The sequence below is a fragment of the Rhinopithecus roxellana genome, chromosome 6, assembly GCF_007565055.1.
Source record: "Rhinopithecus roxellana isolate Shanxi Qingling chromosome 6, ASM756505v1, whole genome shotgun sequence".
Lineage (NCBI taxonomy): Eukaryota > Metazoa > Chordata > Mammalia > Primates > Cercopithecidae > Rhinopithecus > Rhinopithecus roxellana.
Genome location: NC_044554.1, coordinates 72,427,702 through 72,444,601, shown reverse-complemented (window position 1 = coordinate 72,444,601; position 16,900 = coordinate 72,427,702). Strand labels below are relative to the sequence as shown.

The following is a 16,900-nucleotide window of genomic DNA, read 5'->3' as shown; positions in this document are numbered from 1 at the left end:
TGTGTATTTGTTGTTGTTGTTGTTGTTATGGTGAAGGGCATTAACTTTGTGCCGTAATGTGTAGGTAAACAGGGAATGGGGGACAGCCTGATGAGAAAGATCCACTTCAAGTACCATTGACGATGAATCGTATGAATCTTAAACATGGACAAAATAGTTGTGCAGACAGGTGGTAAGGACTGTGCAAGACGTTGCAACCTACACCACAATGGCAAAGTACATGTGTCCCCACTCAAAAGTGGAGGAATGGAATGCCGGGAGTGACAGAACCAAAGCAGTCAGGAATGATAGAAACACTTCAACTTAGATGACTGAGGGTGAAGGGTGCCTCCAAAAATACACAGGGAAAGCAAGAAGAGCTGACCTTGTAGAGAATATGTGGATGTTCGCAGGACAAGTTGAATTTTTAAGATACAGGTAGGTCATGTAGCAGAGCTGTCAGGCAACTAAATTGAAACCTGAAGGGGAATGTTGAGACTGGGGTTGGAGATGCAGGTGTCAATGGTATAAATGTGATAAATGAGTCTGTGAATCCAGGTGAGACTACCTAAAGAACAGTATGGAGCAAAGAGGTCCAAGGAGACAATCTATGTTTAGAAGGTAGGAGAAAGTTTGGAGCCAGCACATACAGCAGAAAAACAACATCAGAGATATGGAAGGAGAACAAAGCTGTACCGTATGTTGGAAATCAAAAGTGAAAGATGTTTCAAAAAGGAGTGATCAGTGAAGTCAGACCCTGCAGGAAAATGATGGGGTATGGGTGTTTAAGACTATGAGCCAACCTGTTGGTCTAGTCAGTTAGAAGGTTAGAGACCTTAAGATGAACTATTCTCCTGGAATGGTGAGGGCAAATGATAGGCTGCAAGCCTAAGAAATTAATAGCTGTAGAATTAATAGCTGTGGATATAGATATAGTCTGTAAGAAGTTTGGCACTGAATGAAATAGAGAGTGATGGCTGGAGTAAGTCAAGCAAAGCATGTCAGGAAGTATCCAACTTAACATAGACCTTTATAGCCCAGTGTATATGTGTAATAAATTTAAAGGGTAGGGAGGATTATTCTGAAGATAAATTTATTCTCCAGACCTTGCTGAAGTACTATCACAATAGTGTGCAGAATGGAATGTTTCTGGCACCTTCCTCTAAACAGAAACAGACGTTTTTTTCATGTGTCTATATCTTTAAGCCTTTAATTATGAAAATCACGTTATTTTGTTCATATCCTTATTTGATTTTCTATTGTTTACATGAATTAAAATGTGTTCAAATGTTTAAGATTTAGGCTGAATAACAACTCAATGGTAATGACTTATAAACCCAACATAACAGTTTATAGTTAGTTTCTTAGTCAACATGTATTAAAGGTCATTGTTCTTTAGCCCTGTCACAAAGTAGTAAGGGAAGTAATACATAATTAGTATAACACAAAGACAGATAAATTATATTGCTTTGATAGTCTGAAGTTTTGTTAGTAAACATTTAGCGTTTTAAATTATTCACAATTTGTAATACCTTGCAGTTTTTTAAGGGAAAAAAATGAAACTAACAATGATTGCACTGTGTTCTGTGATACACACTGGTATCTAAAATTTCACTTTTAAAGTATAAAACTGATTTCCTGTTATGTTTTTCTGTTTATTGTATGACTTTCACAAATTATATGTCATTTGGCTATTCTCTCAATGAATGAGATTGCTTGGGTTTTCAGAATCTTGGAATAATATCACATGGTGGTCCAAAAGACCAGATGATATGTAGCTTTCTTCCTAACAAATTCCCAACAGTTTTTCACTTGGGGAAATTGCAAGAGATGTGTGTGATGATTCTTAAACTGACTCATTATGTTTTCATGTGAGTAGATTATCATCACACTGCAGGAGAAACTAGTGTTTTCAGCTGATGGTCTATTTCACCTTTCTCCTATTTTTTAAAGGGTAATGCATAAATGAATTCCCTAGATTTTAGAAATATATTTTTTTCTGGGAAAATATCAACAATTAAATAAAACTAGACTTTTAATGTGGTAGCTAATTTGATTTTCTTTAAAAAATTCTGAGGCTCTTTACTTAGTTTTTCTCCATTATATTTTGAAGCCAATGGAACAATAATATCCTGAAATAATTACTTTAATGCATCATGGAAAATCTAGAATTACAAATTCTAGACAAAATCTAGAATTACATGATACATTATCTGTACACTCTTGTCTCTAAGGTTCTCCCAGTGGGTCACACCTTGGCACACACTTTCTGTTCTTCTTTCACATACTATTATCCACCCAAGATTTTCACTCCATGAATTTTTCTTTCCTACACAATGGAGAAGTGAAGAGAGAACAGGAAGAGACTTAAATGTGCCCTTTATGATAGGAACAGAATATGATTTTCAGATGATCTACCTATAGGCTTTAAAATTAATACCTCATCTCCAATACTTCCAGTGTAGCCTGAGACATGGAAGGTGGTTACTTTTAAAACTAACTAAAAGTAATGTTCTTAGTTACTTTTAAGACTAATGTAATGATTAGCTGGGATACGTCTTAGCATTCTCTGAAAGGATCAGATCAGATTGGTCAGCCAGGGTTAAAACTGTGACTGTGCGACATTTGATTTGGGTTTTATTTCACCTCTAAATGGACTTGAGGCTTTTTTCACAAGGTAACATTTTAAACTATAATTTTTCCATCATTTTCAAGAAATAGTCAACAGTAAGGGTTCTATTGTACTCAAGCAAACTGTATGAGATGATGTGTGATGATTCTTAAGTGGATTATTGTGTTTTTGTGTGAGAGATGATCATACTGCAAGAGAAACAATGGTGTTCAGCTGATGCTTGCTTTATATATTTGTAAAAGGTGAATAGTTTCCCCAGTTTGCTTGATATGCAAGTATATTCTTCAAATAGTCTGTAAGGTTTACGAGCATTTCACTCACCATCTAAGAATAAAGAATATTCTATGTAGAGGGAACAATACAAAAAATACCGTGTAACTTGAAGTTTCCAGTAGCTGAAATTTTGAAATATTTACGTATCAGTTGGTAAAGAATGACTGTCCTCAGGAAAATTATATCATATTAGAATCTCAATTGTTTTTTGGATGGAGTTAAAGATATTTGTTTGAAATACATTTCTCAAAAAATATTCTCTGTGATCTGTACATACATTATTGATTTTTAAAGATAACCATAAGATGTTTAAAAAATTTATATATCAGCAAGATACCATAAAAAGTCCTCTTCAATTTTCTTTCTAAGAGATGTTCATCATCTCTTAACCAAAATGTCAGCTTGACTAATATTAAAAGTTTGCAAATACTGTTGCTTGCATGAATAGATTTCTAACATTTTAGTCAACTTTTAGTAAAATTGTTAAAACCTATATCATCCATAAAGTATGATAAAAGTTCAATTATTAAGCTCCTTTTACAAATAAGAAAAATAAAACACAGAGTGGTCGAGTGACTTTCCATAGGTCATACACCTAGTTCCTGGCAAGGCTGGCATATTTTTGTCAGATAACTCTAAGTCAAGGAATATTAGATGCATATTAATTGGGCATATTGTAGTCTCACAACTTTTAATATGGTTTTGAATTAGATATTCTTAGAGGAAGCTAGTACCTGGACATTTAAAAGTCACATTTATTCCAAAATGAACCTGGGAAACTAGGGGGACATTTATGTCTATATCAGCTGTCACACAAGTTTACTTCCCTCATAAAACTTTTGTGCCCCAGACCCTTCTAATATATTGCATATTTCTGTTATTTTAGACAATAAGAATCAATAAAAACCACTGTAAAAGCTATAGTAACATTAGAATATGTCAGCCCATGCTAAACGCTTTGATTCAATGAGAGCTTTTTTTTTTTTTAGTTTTAATGATGCTACATTTCCCGCCCCCCCGCAAAAAATATACATATAAAATTGATAGAAATTGTGCCAGAAGAGTTAGTAGACTATGTTAAGGTATTTTGTACTGCATTAAAAACAGACCAGCTCTTAGCAAAATTAAAGAAATTCACTTGATAGAGACAGTAGTTGGTAATAGTAGGAGTGACGTGGCATTTCAGCAATCTTCCTTCCTTCCTTCCTTCTTTTCTTACCTTTATTTCCTTATTTCTTCCTTTCTTTCCTCCTTCTTTGCCTCCCTCTCTTCCTCCCTCCCTTTTTCTCTTCCTCCTATCCCCTTTTCATTTCTCCTTGTCATTATTTGTTCTGTGGTTATGGAGTGTCATTATGTTTCTAAGGATGAGACTTCTATTTCAACTGATGTTCAGTGTAGCTTGAAATGGCATGCCACAAAGGAATAGTGCTGGTCAGATTGTAAGTTCCATAGTCAGCTCACCAGTCTGGGCTTAGATTCTAGTCCTCCCCTTTCTATTGGGATTACTTTGGGCAAGTTACTTACCTTGTCTCTATGATGGAGATCATAGTACCTACTTCACTGTGTTATTGTGAGCATTAATTGAACAAGACAAGCTTCTATGTAGCTTGAGGACCACTGTGCCTGGTACATGGAAGGTGTTTGAAATATTAGTTTCCTCCTTTTTTCCTCACTCACCTTTATGCTAGCATTTTTTTCTTCAAAAAATTTATTCCTATTTATTATCCTTAGTTCCTATCTTTGTCTTTTTCAAAGAAAAAAAAAAACTCAGTCTTTTTACAAAGCCTTGCAAAACTGTATGAATCATCCAAGAAATTGCAGTTATTAATAGTGAGATAATTCATAGTAATTACGTGCTGTAGAACCTACAAACTTTCCCCAAGTGCTGAGTGCTTATCTAAACTCTTTGAGCCTAGAAATCACTGGGCTTACAACAACCCAATGGGCTTTATCCCTGAAGACATAAAGCTTCCATTCAGCGTAGAAATTCTTTTTTCACAACTGTCACCAGGAAATAAAATGACATATGGCAATAAAAATTCTAAATTTTAAGTAATATTTGCTTCAAAGCTTTCAAAACATTTAAGATCTAGAGTTGGTGATAGTCGTCAGCCAAGAGATACTTGTTGAATATTAACTTGAACATAGGTTTGAGAACATAAAGGACTCTTGACCTCAAAGGTTTCCCAAGGAAAGGGAGGAGGACAGTATATGCTCTCAGAAATTCCAGATGTCCACAGAGTATTCCAGAAGGCTGAGAGTCTTCTGTAAATTCCTCAAGGTACAGATTTTGTTTCCATGTTCTCTCACAGATCTAATAGACCAGGCAATAAGCAGTGGATAAGTGGATGAATAGCTATAGCAAACTGCTCAAATAAATGTTTAGATTATGTGAAATACCTCAGATGTTAGTGGGGACTGGATATGAATAGAAGAACATAATGATATTTGTTTTCTATGTATTTTAATTTTCAGGATTTCAATTTTGCTTTCAATGCTGTTTTATAATATGAACTGAGAATAAAGCACAGAATTAGTTTAAGTTCTGGTAACTGAAATAGTATTAGACTGTTGATGATTAAAGATTCATACAATTCACTTAGGGGTAGAGAATGACTATTTTCCATACTTCTTTAAAAATTATTTCTTCACTTTGCAAGGCCGAGGCGGGCAGATTACTTCAGGCCAGGAATTCAAGACCAGCCTGGCCGACGTGGTGAAACCCTGTTTCTACTGAAAATACAAAAATTAGCCAGCCATGGTGGCACATGCCTGTAATCCCAGCTACTCAGGAGGCTGAAGCAGAAGAATTGCTTGAACCCAGGGGATGGGAGGTTGCAGTGAGCCAAGATCGTGCCCCTGCACTCTGGCCTGGGTGACAGAGCAAGACTCTGTCTCAAAAAAAAAAAAAAAAAAAAGTCTTTTGTGTGACTCTTTTCTTTCAAAAGGAAGGGAGCAGAACCACAGTTGTATTTTTTAATTGGGTGTGGGAGTTTTGATTTAGCCATTTTTTCTACTATTTAAGTGATAGATTCCTCTAATAAATAGGGTAAAAGAGTGTCTTAAGTCTGCTAAAAAATCTGAGGGCAAACCAACAGTTTTTGTGAACAGTTACAGTAGCAATGTAGTTGAAATTTTTGTTTCATTTCATATAAATGAGACATAAAAAATATTGCTATTTTAATTTAACCCTAAAGCTGCTTTTAATTATTTCTGAGTTTCACCACACCTATCAAAAGCCATATAGTGTTTAATCTTTCTTGCTAAACTTTAGAAGAAACTCATTTTTCCTCTTAATAAATTTTGCATTATATTTCCTACAGAAAACTAGTGAGTGAATTTTCTGTTTCTTCCAACTTTAACAATATTAAAGATAATTCTAACTATTTTCTGAGTTATACTCTGTGTACACTTCACAATTGCCTTAATCAAATTCTGACAATAAAAATAGAGTAAGAACTGGAGGTGAGTGACCGAAAAAAACAAACAAAAAAAAAAAACCATTGTAAAATAGATGCAGTAGAAGTGTGCTTAATTCTCACTGATGGAAAATTAATGAGAGAATAGTAGAATAAATAGGTTACTTTTGCTCTTTAAAACAATTAAGTTTCTTTAACAAGGTAAACTTGATCAAACCTAGAGAAGGAAACAATATTCACTATTGGATTGAGTATATACTTGAAAGCATAAAAATAATTGTTGCTATGTCTGGAACCATGTAATTCCTATGGTTAAGTGAAGAGTGAAGCAGGCACATAGATTTCTTTATGAAGAAACTAACCTCACTCTTTTCTGTGGTTAAATCACACACTAGCTTGCAGCAAAACCTTTTAGACATGGACGCTGTTTATCATAAATGATCTCACAATGGGAGCAAGCGGAAGTATGGTTCAGCACTATCCTATCACCACCCCTGAGACCCAAAGCAGAATCAAATTCTCTAGGTTAATAGCATCAGTTCTATGTGTGAAGAACAGTATAAGGTTCCTGGAAATTTTTAAGTGGCACAAACAAATATAAATGTTCACTAGACTGAAATTATAACAAATGATGTATCTCTATACAGAGATGGCAAAAGATGCAAGAAACAGTCTACTCGCTCTTTAGTAAATATACCTATATATTTCATAAATGACTGTGACAAATAGCATAGAAAGACGTTCATTGTAGAATTATTATAAAGTATCTATTTTTACTCCAAACAAGTTTAAATTTTAATTCTAAAATCTCTATTAAATCACAGAGATAGGAAAAATAAACGTACAATATACAAAGCTTGATGCCTATAAGGCATATTGTCATTTATGTAATATATAGGCATATTTACTAAAGAGTAAGTGAATGGACTGTTTCTTGCATCTTTTGCCATCTCTGTATAGAGATATGTCATTTGCTATAATTTCAGTCTAGTGAACATTTATATTTGTCTGTGCCTATAAGGCATCAAAAATCGTTGTTTTATTAGTAATTATTAAGGACATAATTTTAAGCTGTGAAATCAATAAGTAATTCTGGAGGTTTTAGTATTAAGTGGATGGAGAAAGATAACGTTCAACATGCCAACTTTCTACCTTAATTCCCTATCTCTACAAAGCACTGTAATTCGAGAGTGCAAAACTCACCAAGCAACTACACTTGGTGAGCGTAGGCAAACTTTGCATCTACTGGGGGTTCTTAGGAATGAATTACTACTGCAGATATGAATCCAATTATCACAGTTTCCTAATGGATTTTCAGATCCACAGCATGCTGCTGCTAACTGCAATTCTAGCCTTAAACAATCCATAAGTCTCATTCCAGTGAGAAGAAAGGAAGCAATGTGCTGGGAAAATTTTGGTGGTCAGGTTGTAATCTGACATGGGCATTTTAAATGTTTTGCGAGCAACTAATTAGTCATATATGATAATGTATTAAAGTATTGAGAACTACATCCAATAAACTGGATATAACACTATTATAATAATTAAATTTTTTTTTTTTGCTGGCCATTCTTCCACAAGGACATTAAAAAATGGACTAAAAAAAAGTATTTAGTTTTATCTGCTTTCATTTGCTTCTCTTCCCAAAATTATTCTATATCCAAGACCTTGTTATTTATATTTTTGAGCAGATAGGCAGAAAAATTTGCAAATCTTGTCCATACTTTTGTCACAGCCCTTTATTCCTTCTCTGTCTTTAGTAAAATATGTTTCAAATTTTACTTCAATACTTGCAAATTACCTAAATATTGTGTGCATGGGAATTTATAGTAAACTGCTTTCTCCGTAACTTAAAAAATCTATTAAATAATATTTGAATGTTGTGTGTGAGGCACTAGCACTTATCTGTTATTTTGAAATGAGTCCTGATAGCTCTATTTGTAATTCCTGATATTTTATGCATCTATGAAAAAGCTGTCCCTGGGCCAATATAATTTTTTAATTTCCTGGTGCCTAGAAAGCTGAACACCAGCATAATATATATTCCTTACAAGATTTCCACATATAAGACATTATACACACATCTACCAAAATTATCAAAATCAAATATCAAATGTTATAGATACCTGCAGTTTATTGAAGAAAGTCTTTTGTGAGACCCTAAAAAATAAAAAATTTATGCATCCTATAAATTTGCTTTAAATATTTTTATCTTAAGATTACCTTTAGCATGACTAGTGGTTCTGGTTTCATCAAGCAATCAATAGCTGGATTTCTTACACATATTTCAAGTAGGTTAAATTTATCTGGTCTTTTCTAGAGGAGAGGAGAAAAAAAATTATTGACCCAGTTTCTCAAGAAGGTAAAAATCCAGGATATTTATTTAAATGTGTATCCATTGTCCTGGGTCATTGTGCTTCAAAAGAGTCTGCACATTAGTGTGATCTGCTCTGATACTTCCTGCTTCCCTGCAGCATAAGCTGTAAACTGGCCAAACCTGGGCCCGCCCCTGGGCTCTGGAGCACATTCATTCATTCTAGATGCAATTTTCTAGGGTACAGTGGGTACCCACAAGGGTATAATGGTCATCAAAATAGACATGATTTTTCTCTCCTGCTCTTGTGGAGTTTAAAATGTATTTTATGATCTAGACATTAAATAAGGATCCAAAAATAATATAATAATTACAGATTATGCTAAGTGCTGTAAATGAAAAGAGCAGGCTGCTACAATGGACAATGGTAAGGAGCCCAGTAGGTCGGTAGGATTGTCAGAGGACATCTCACAGTGAAGGGTATATTTTAACCAAGAGGAAGCCAGTTTTGAGAAAGGCTGAAGTAAGAAAATCCCAGGTATAGAAAACTGCTGGTTCAAAGGTTTGTGGCAAAAAAGAGCTTGGCACTTTTGAAAATAAAAACAAAACAGAAAGACCAGTGTGGTAAGCGTGGTTGAATAAGGGAGAGGTTGATATATGAAGACGATGGACAGGTAGATGGGGGCAGATCACATGTGCTTTGTAGGTAATGGCAGGAGTGTTAGGTTTTGTGTTCATTGCATCTAAAGGCACCTCAGCCTTATAATCTCCCAAATTAAATGTGTGATCTTGTCTGCATCAAGCAGTTCAGCCAAGAGCAGTAAACACACAAGAGCAGTAAACACTCTAAGTCTTTCAAACAGCGTTAATTTAATAGAGAAAATTACTTGCAAGTGATAGAAGAGTTAAGAAGCAAAACAAAGTATAGTTTTGCAACCCATAATTATAAAATCTCTACTAACCTGCAGGGACAAAGGGATGAGCTGGCTTTTCAGGCCTTGGTGCCCTCTCACCCCATTTTACAATGTGGCCATAAAGTTGGGAAACATAGACTTTATTTTATTTTACAGATTATGCAACCAAACATTATGTGCTTCTTGATATGACGCAATGAGGAAGTTCACAGGACTTCCTAAATAAATGTAATATTCACGTTTTGTCAGGCTCACAATTCAAACAAATCAATTGTTTAAAAACAAACAATAAGAGTAATTTAAACACCGGATATTTGCTTCTATTAAGTCACTATTAATTTTTCTAAATTGGATTGGTATTTTGGTTATATAAAATAGGGTTTGTCTTTTAGAAATATGTATCAAAGCATTTATAGATGAAATGATGCAATATCTGGAAATGACTTTACAATACCCAGTGAGAAGAAATCAGGGAGCAGAAGTTTAGATAAAATAAGGTTGACCATATGTTGATAATTGTTGAATATGGAGGTTGAATCCAAATTTATTATTGTTTTATTCTATGAGTACTTAGTATGTGTGTGTGTGTGTGTATGTGTGTGTATATATATATATGTATATATATATACACATATATATATACATAATGGAGAAGGGGGTATCTAGCCCTTCAAGTATTTATCCTTTGAATCACAAACAACGAAATGACACTATTTTAAAATGTACAATTCAGTTATTGTTTACTATAGTCACTGAATCTAAATTTAATCTATTTTTGTTTTGTTTGAACTTTTCTACAAATAAAACGTTAAAAATAAATACATTTGTGGGAATGAATGACACATCCTAGAGACAGATTGTGAGGAGAAAAACTAAAAGATTCCAAAACTGAGCCTTGAGGATCATAACATTTAGAGATGGGGAAAGGGGAGAATCAGAAAAGAAAACTTAAATGGAGGAGTAAGGACAAGAAAGAAAATCAGGAAAGTGTGGCATGGCAAAGCCGAGAAGGAATGGGAGTAGTGGTAAAATATGGGAATTTCGCTGAGAAATTCAGAGCCTCAATCAGAGGCTCAGATACGCCATTATGTCATTGGCAAGAAGGTGTAAAGAGGAGAGAAGACTGGGATTTGAGCTTGGGTAAGGGAGGTAATGCTCCTTGCACATGAGTATTTGACTCTGCCAGGTTTACTACTAAAGAAAACTGAGGCAAAGACACAAGCCTGGGCAACAGTAACCTTGCTTCCCATTTGTCATCATCTCTTGTCTAATTATCTCAGGAGCTGCTAACAGAGTAGCGACCATGCTTTGTATCATAGAATCTGGGCATTTCTGAGTCCTTCAGACATATTTTCACATAATGGTGTTCCATTCTACCTTTATTTCCAACATCTTCCTTGCTCCAAGATAGCTCTCTTCATTTATGACGATGAAGGATACTTTGAAGCCAGTATGAAGAAGTCCTGTAAAATCAATGAAGGCGTATTAATCCATTCTCACACTGCTATAAAGAACTACCTGAAACTAGGTAATCTATGAAGAAAAGTTTAATTGACTGACAGTGCTGCAGGCTGTACAGGAAACACAGCTGGAAAGCCTAAATGTACTTACAGTCATGGCGGAAGGAGAAGGGGAAGCAAGAACATCTTCACGTGGCAACAGGAGTGAGAAAGAGCGAAGGAGGAAGTGCCACACATCAGTTCTCATGAGAACCCACTATCATGAGAGCAGCAAGGGGGAAATCCATCCCCATGATTCACTCCCCTCCCACCAGGTCCCTGCCCCAACCTTGAGTATTATAATTCAACATGAGATTTGGGTGGGGACACAGAGCCAAGCCATATCAGGTTTGTTAGAAAACTTAATTTAACCATGATGCCTCTCAATTTATGAAAAATAAAGAATTTGCCCATAGGTGATTTTTAAAGTCATCACAATTTTTGGAAAGGAAATGACAGTGATTTTAGCCATACTCTTATTCTACTTTCTTAGGAGGTTTTTTTAAATATATAATTTGTATTTATTGCCTACTTTATCATCTTAACTCTGTATCAATTTAGGAAATGGATACAAAGATTTGTTTATTCATTCCACAGATATAAATTCTTGCAATAAGTATTTACTGAGTGCCTACAGAGTGTCAGGTATTATTATAGACACTAGGCAACAACAGTGAACAACAACTCGGCAGCAAACAAAAAACGACAAAAATCTCTGCTTTTGTGAAATTTACATTAGGATTGAAGAAACAGTTAAATAATTTTAACAAGTAAATATGCAATATGCCACATAATGATAAGTGCTCTGAAAAAAAATCAAACAAGATAAAAAGACAGAGAATGAGAAGGGGCACTATTGTAATAGTGGTGAGAAAAGCCCATTTGATGAGGTGGCATTTGTGCAGAGACCTGAATGAAGTGAGAAGGGAAGCCTTTCAGCTATCTGATACAAGCACATCCTAGGCAGAACAACAGTGAGTGCAAAAGCTCTGGGGTGGGCACATGCTGGTGATTTGAGAAACAGTGAGTAGAGCGGGCATTGTGACTCTGGCAAACAGTGAGATAGCAGAGAAAAAAAAACAATGAGATGGGTGCAGAAAGGTTGGGCAATGGAGACAGATCATGAAACACCTTGCAAACTATGCTAAAGACTAGATTTTAGGCCAGGCGGAGTGGCTCACGCTTGTAATCCCAGCACTTTTGGAGGCCAAAGCAGGCAGATCACAAGGTCAGGAGTTCGAGACCAGCCTGATCAATATGGTGAAACCCTGTCTCTAGTAAAATAAAAATTAGCTGGGCATGATGGCGTGTGTCTGTAGTCTCAGCTACTCAGGAAGCTGAGACAGAAGAATCGCTTGAACCTGGTGGGAGGAGGTTGCAGTGAGCCGAAATAGCGCCACTGTACTCCAGCCTGGGCAATAGAGCGAGACTCTGTCTCAAAAAAAAAAAAAAAAAAAAAAGGACTAGATTTTATTGGACAGGGGTCAGAGGGATTGGGTGATTTTGAGAGCAGGCATGGCATTATCCGATTTAGTTTTTAAAAAGGTATGTCTGAATATTTTAAGCTGGATAAGACCGAGCTTTTCTCACTTCCAGACCTATGTGTTCCAGACACTAAACTGCCCCTAATGCCAAATATTATTTTCAGGAACTAATTTCAATTCTAACTGTAGTAAAATTAGAGAGGCAATGTTTTCCTAGACTCAGGAAAACTAGAAAATAAATGAATAAATAATTTTAAGAAAATACTTTTCTTTTATCTACTTTTATTTTCCAGTATCAGAGAAACATATATCATTTTTTTGACCATCAAAAACTTCTCTTTCAAATAATGCAGTCTCTCAAACTCTGAAGAAATGAAACCAGCTCTGGATTATTCTACCACATTTAGCAAACATATAAAATCTGAAACCTGAATGTGATGACGGGATTTTATTAAATCCTAGTGAAGTCATCTAAGTTAAGTTACAAATTATTTTACAAAAGTCACACACACACAAATCAGATTTCCCCCATCCCACAGTCAGTGCTGAGTTTTAAAGCCTGTCTGGCCAGTCTTGGCTGTTATAGTATTGTTCCTTTAGCCTATAAATGCCAAGGTTACTTGGAGGTAAAGGCCATGTGGTTATAGCAAAATAGAGAATTAATGGAATGAGGAAAATGTTCCAAAATTTTAAAGGATAGATGCTTGGGGGAAAAAAGTAAAAGAACTATTTGATTCATGGTTTTTGCCACCTTTTAGAATATAAACCGCAATCCAAACTCTTCAAAAAACACCGAGCATAGAAAAAGACAACGTTTTTAAAGTTTAACAAATAGTTTGCAGATTTATAGGGAAATTCATGACCTGGTGAGCAAAGGATACCATAAGTCTACACACTGCAGTCTGCAATTAAGCATATCAGAGAAGACTTCCTGGAGGAAGTGACATCTGAGATGATTTTGAAGGACCAGTACAAGGCAGGCTGAGGAGAAGAATATTATTTTTGCTAGGGAGGTCTTTGAATTGAAACTTGGGGTTCTTTCTATGGCCATTGAAATAAGAATGTGACAGCACGATTATGTACAATCTGCGTTCATTTTTCATTCTCTCCATCACCTCTCCAGATCCTTCTGGGGTGGTGGAATGCCTGTGGCTTTCGGACTAGTGTGGCAAAACAGAAAAGTTCTAATTCACTTAAATTTGGGTGGTTATTGGTTGCATGCCTCTGTGGTTCTTTTTCGTAATTTTGGGTCTAAAACTCTGAGAGGTATATCAGTTTCAGACCTTGATCAAAATGTAGTTTTAATTGGTGAGCTCATCACAGAAATTGAGAAAGATGGTAGAAAGAAAAAGAGGAAATGCTATTATTTGAACAATTCAGTTTTTGAACTTTCCTTCAACATTATTTCCCTGGCTTACCAACAAACTGGCACTACAGTTAGGTCCACAATAAATATTTCATTTTAATCAGAGTGTTGTTTGATCTCTTGTCTAGATGGCAGTAAACCAGAACACTTCCTTGACAATAAGTGATATAAGTAGACCTTACAAATACATTGAAAATATCTTGTGCAGTGATCCCATTTCTGGCCATTATGAGTAAATTGGAGACCCGAAGTGGAAAGTAATGAAATTGGAGAGGGGAAATCTGTGAAGCTTTGACATTATATTTGAAGCTGCAACTATTAACTACTATGCCCACTGGCTGTTTCCTAAATACAATTGGCTCTTTCTTGGGTCATCTTATTCCTTCACCATTTCCCCTCATCCTTTCCTACAAGGCATGTGTGCATATAGAGTTCGAGTATACCTAATCTGAAAATCCAATATCTGAACTGCTCCAAAATTCAAAACTTTTTGAGTACTGACATGAGGTTCAAAAGAACACTCACTGGAGCATTTTGGAGTTCAGATTCTTGGATTAGGGCTGTTCAACTGATAAATATTTACTGCAAATATTCCAAAATCTAAAAACATCTGCAGTCCAAAACACTCTGGTTCCAAATATTTTGGAAGAAATATACAATCTATAAGATGGATGATATGCATGACTGTACATGCTGCTTTGTGTCTGTGCTCTCTAGAATCAAGCAGGACATCCCTCGAGTACCAGAACTAACCTTAAGTTGTTCTTTATACCCAACACATAGCTTAATATGATGAACAAAATGTTTGGCACATTATGTTCAAACTTGAATAACTACAGGTCAGGCTTTGAGGGGTAAAGCAGACCAATAGTTATTTAGAAGTCAAGAGAATATACAAAGAACAAAAAGATAGAGGGAATTTTTGGAAAAAAACTATCTTTTATTCAGTTATGCACTTGAATACAAAACACATACTGTAAAATAAATAAAAATATTCATGCCTGATGACAAAGAGAAGACTCTTATATCAAAATTTTAAGACAAAATAGATATGATTTTTATATTTTCTGTTGAGGAGAAGCAGAGCACTTTCCCACTGATTTTCTGACAATTTGTCATCAGGCAGAACCATGTATTTTCTGGGAACTTGATCAAGTAAAATCATTCTGGGACACCAAAGTGCTTTCAAAACCTAGATCAGGTTTCCTTTTGGATCAGGGATCTGACCAAGAGCATATAGAACTCTTAAGATGGATTAATTTTTACTCTGTTCTTCTGATCTGTTTCATTTATCATGTAATAAGTTGACAAAGGGACTGAAATACACAGAGACATGGAATTTTGGGGTTACCCAGAAAAACCTCCACTGACTCAGTCAAATTTGTGGTTTATATTTTAGCCATTGCTATGGTTAATTTCTGTTTGTTTTTACAATGCATATGAACAAATGTTTGATGAAAAAATTAAAAGAGAAGAAACCAAAAGTGAAATGTGAGCACTGTTAGACTGGCCAACATTTATTAAAGACACCAAGCTAAATGACGGAAAATGTGAACAATCTGGGTTACTTTAGTTGAAAAAATAAACCATTTATAGTACCCTAATACCTTTTAGGCTTGTTTAGTAGATATAAAAGCTTTTCTTTCTTTTGTGTCAAAGTTCCTATTGGGTTGCTGCAACTAATAAAATCAAAATCATATTAATTTAATTTCTCCTTTAATTGCTTCTTCTCATGGATTATCTGAAAATTTCAGCAATGACGTGGTATCCTCCAAGATTCTAAAGAGTGGGCCAGAGCAAATGAAGGGCGGAGGAAAAGTAGGAAAATGAGGGAAGTTGTCATTTCTGAGCAACTACTATGTGTTAGTAGGTGCATAGCCTTTCAATAACCCCACTATGTAAGCGTTGTTAACTCTACAGAGGAGGAACTTAAAGTTTTAAAAGGCTAGTAACTTGCCCAGGGTTAGTGGTAGTTAAGATTTAATCTTACTTCTGATTTATGTCAAATTTCTACTGCTTCATATCTCCTGTAAAACTCAGGTACAAGATTAAGACATGCCCGATAGAAAATCTCAGAAATATATTGGAAGTATTTTCCTATATGTATATAATGAAATAAGAGTTAGAAATTAACATCTGTGAACTTCATTTATCTGTACAGTCATGGCCTCTATTAACATGGATGAGCAAGCACTGACCCTCTCTCTCTCTCTCTGTATATCTAAGGGAGAGATGTGCTCTGTTGCCCAGGCTATAGTACAGTGGTCTATCTTGGCTTACTGCAACCTCTGCCTCTTGGGTTCAAGCAATTCTCCTGCCTCAACCTCCCAAGTAGCTGGGACTACAGGTGCCTGCCACCATGCCCAGCTAATTTTTGTATTTATTTTAGTAGAGACAGGGTTTCACCATATTGGCCAGGCTGGTCTCAAACTCCTGATCTCAAGTGATCCACCTGCCTTGGCCTCCCAAAGTGCTGGGATTACTGGCACGAGCCACCATATTTGGCCTATAATATATTTTGAAATGATAGCAATAAAAAGTGTTCATGGCACTACCTGGATAATGGTGATTAAATATAAGTTAATTAACATGGACCAAACTATAGATTTATTTTACCATTTTTTTCAGGTGAGTGAAGCAGAGCATATATGATCTCAACATATCAAGACTGTAACTGAGGATTATTTCATTTACCAGGTGTATGGTTTGGGGTTTTGGTTTTCTGTTAAATCTGTCAAGCTTTTTAGCTCAGTACGTCTCATTGCTTATTTAAAAATGTAATATGATGTGAAGGACAGAAATGAATTCAAATGTGTGTATTGGGACTTTCTAATGTCTCATAAAATAAGTTTTTAATTTTTATAATTCGTTAGAGAGAACTAATATGATCTGTTTTTAAAAACATCCCTTTCTTTCATTAGTTGTTTGGTTTTTGTTTTTCTGTTTTGAGACAGGGTCTCACTCCATTGCCCAGGATGAAGTGCAGTGGTGCTTTCACCATTCACTGCAGCCTCAGTCTT

At 35.4% G+C, this 16,900-nt stretch overlaps 1 protein-coding gene across 4 annotated transcripts in view; it reads left to right on the top strand.

The window, feature by feature from the left end:
• The window catches only part of CPED1 (cadherin like and PC-esterase domain containing 1), a 324,581-nt gene that overhangs the window by 199,932 nt on the left and 107,749 nt on the right, over window positions 1-16,900 (top strand). The gene's annotated exons all lie outside the window — the stretch shown is intronic.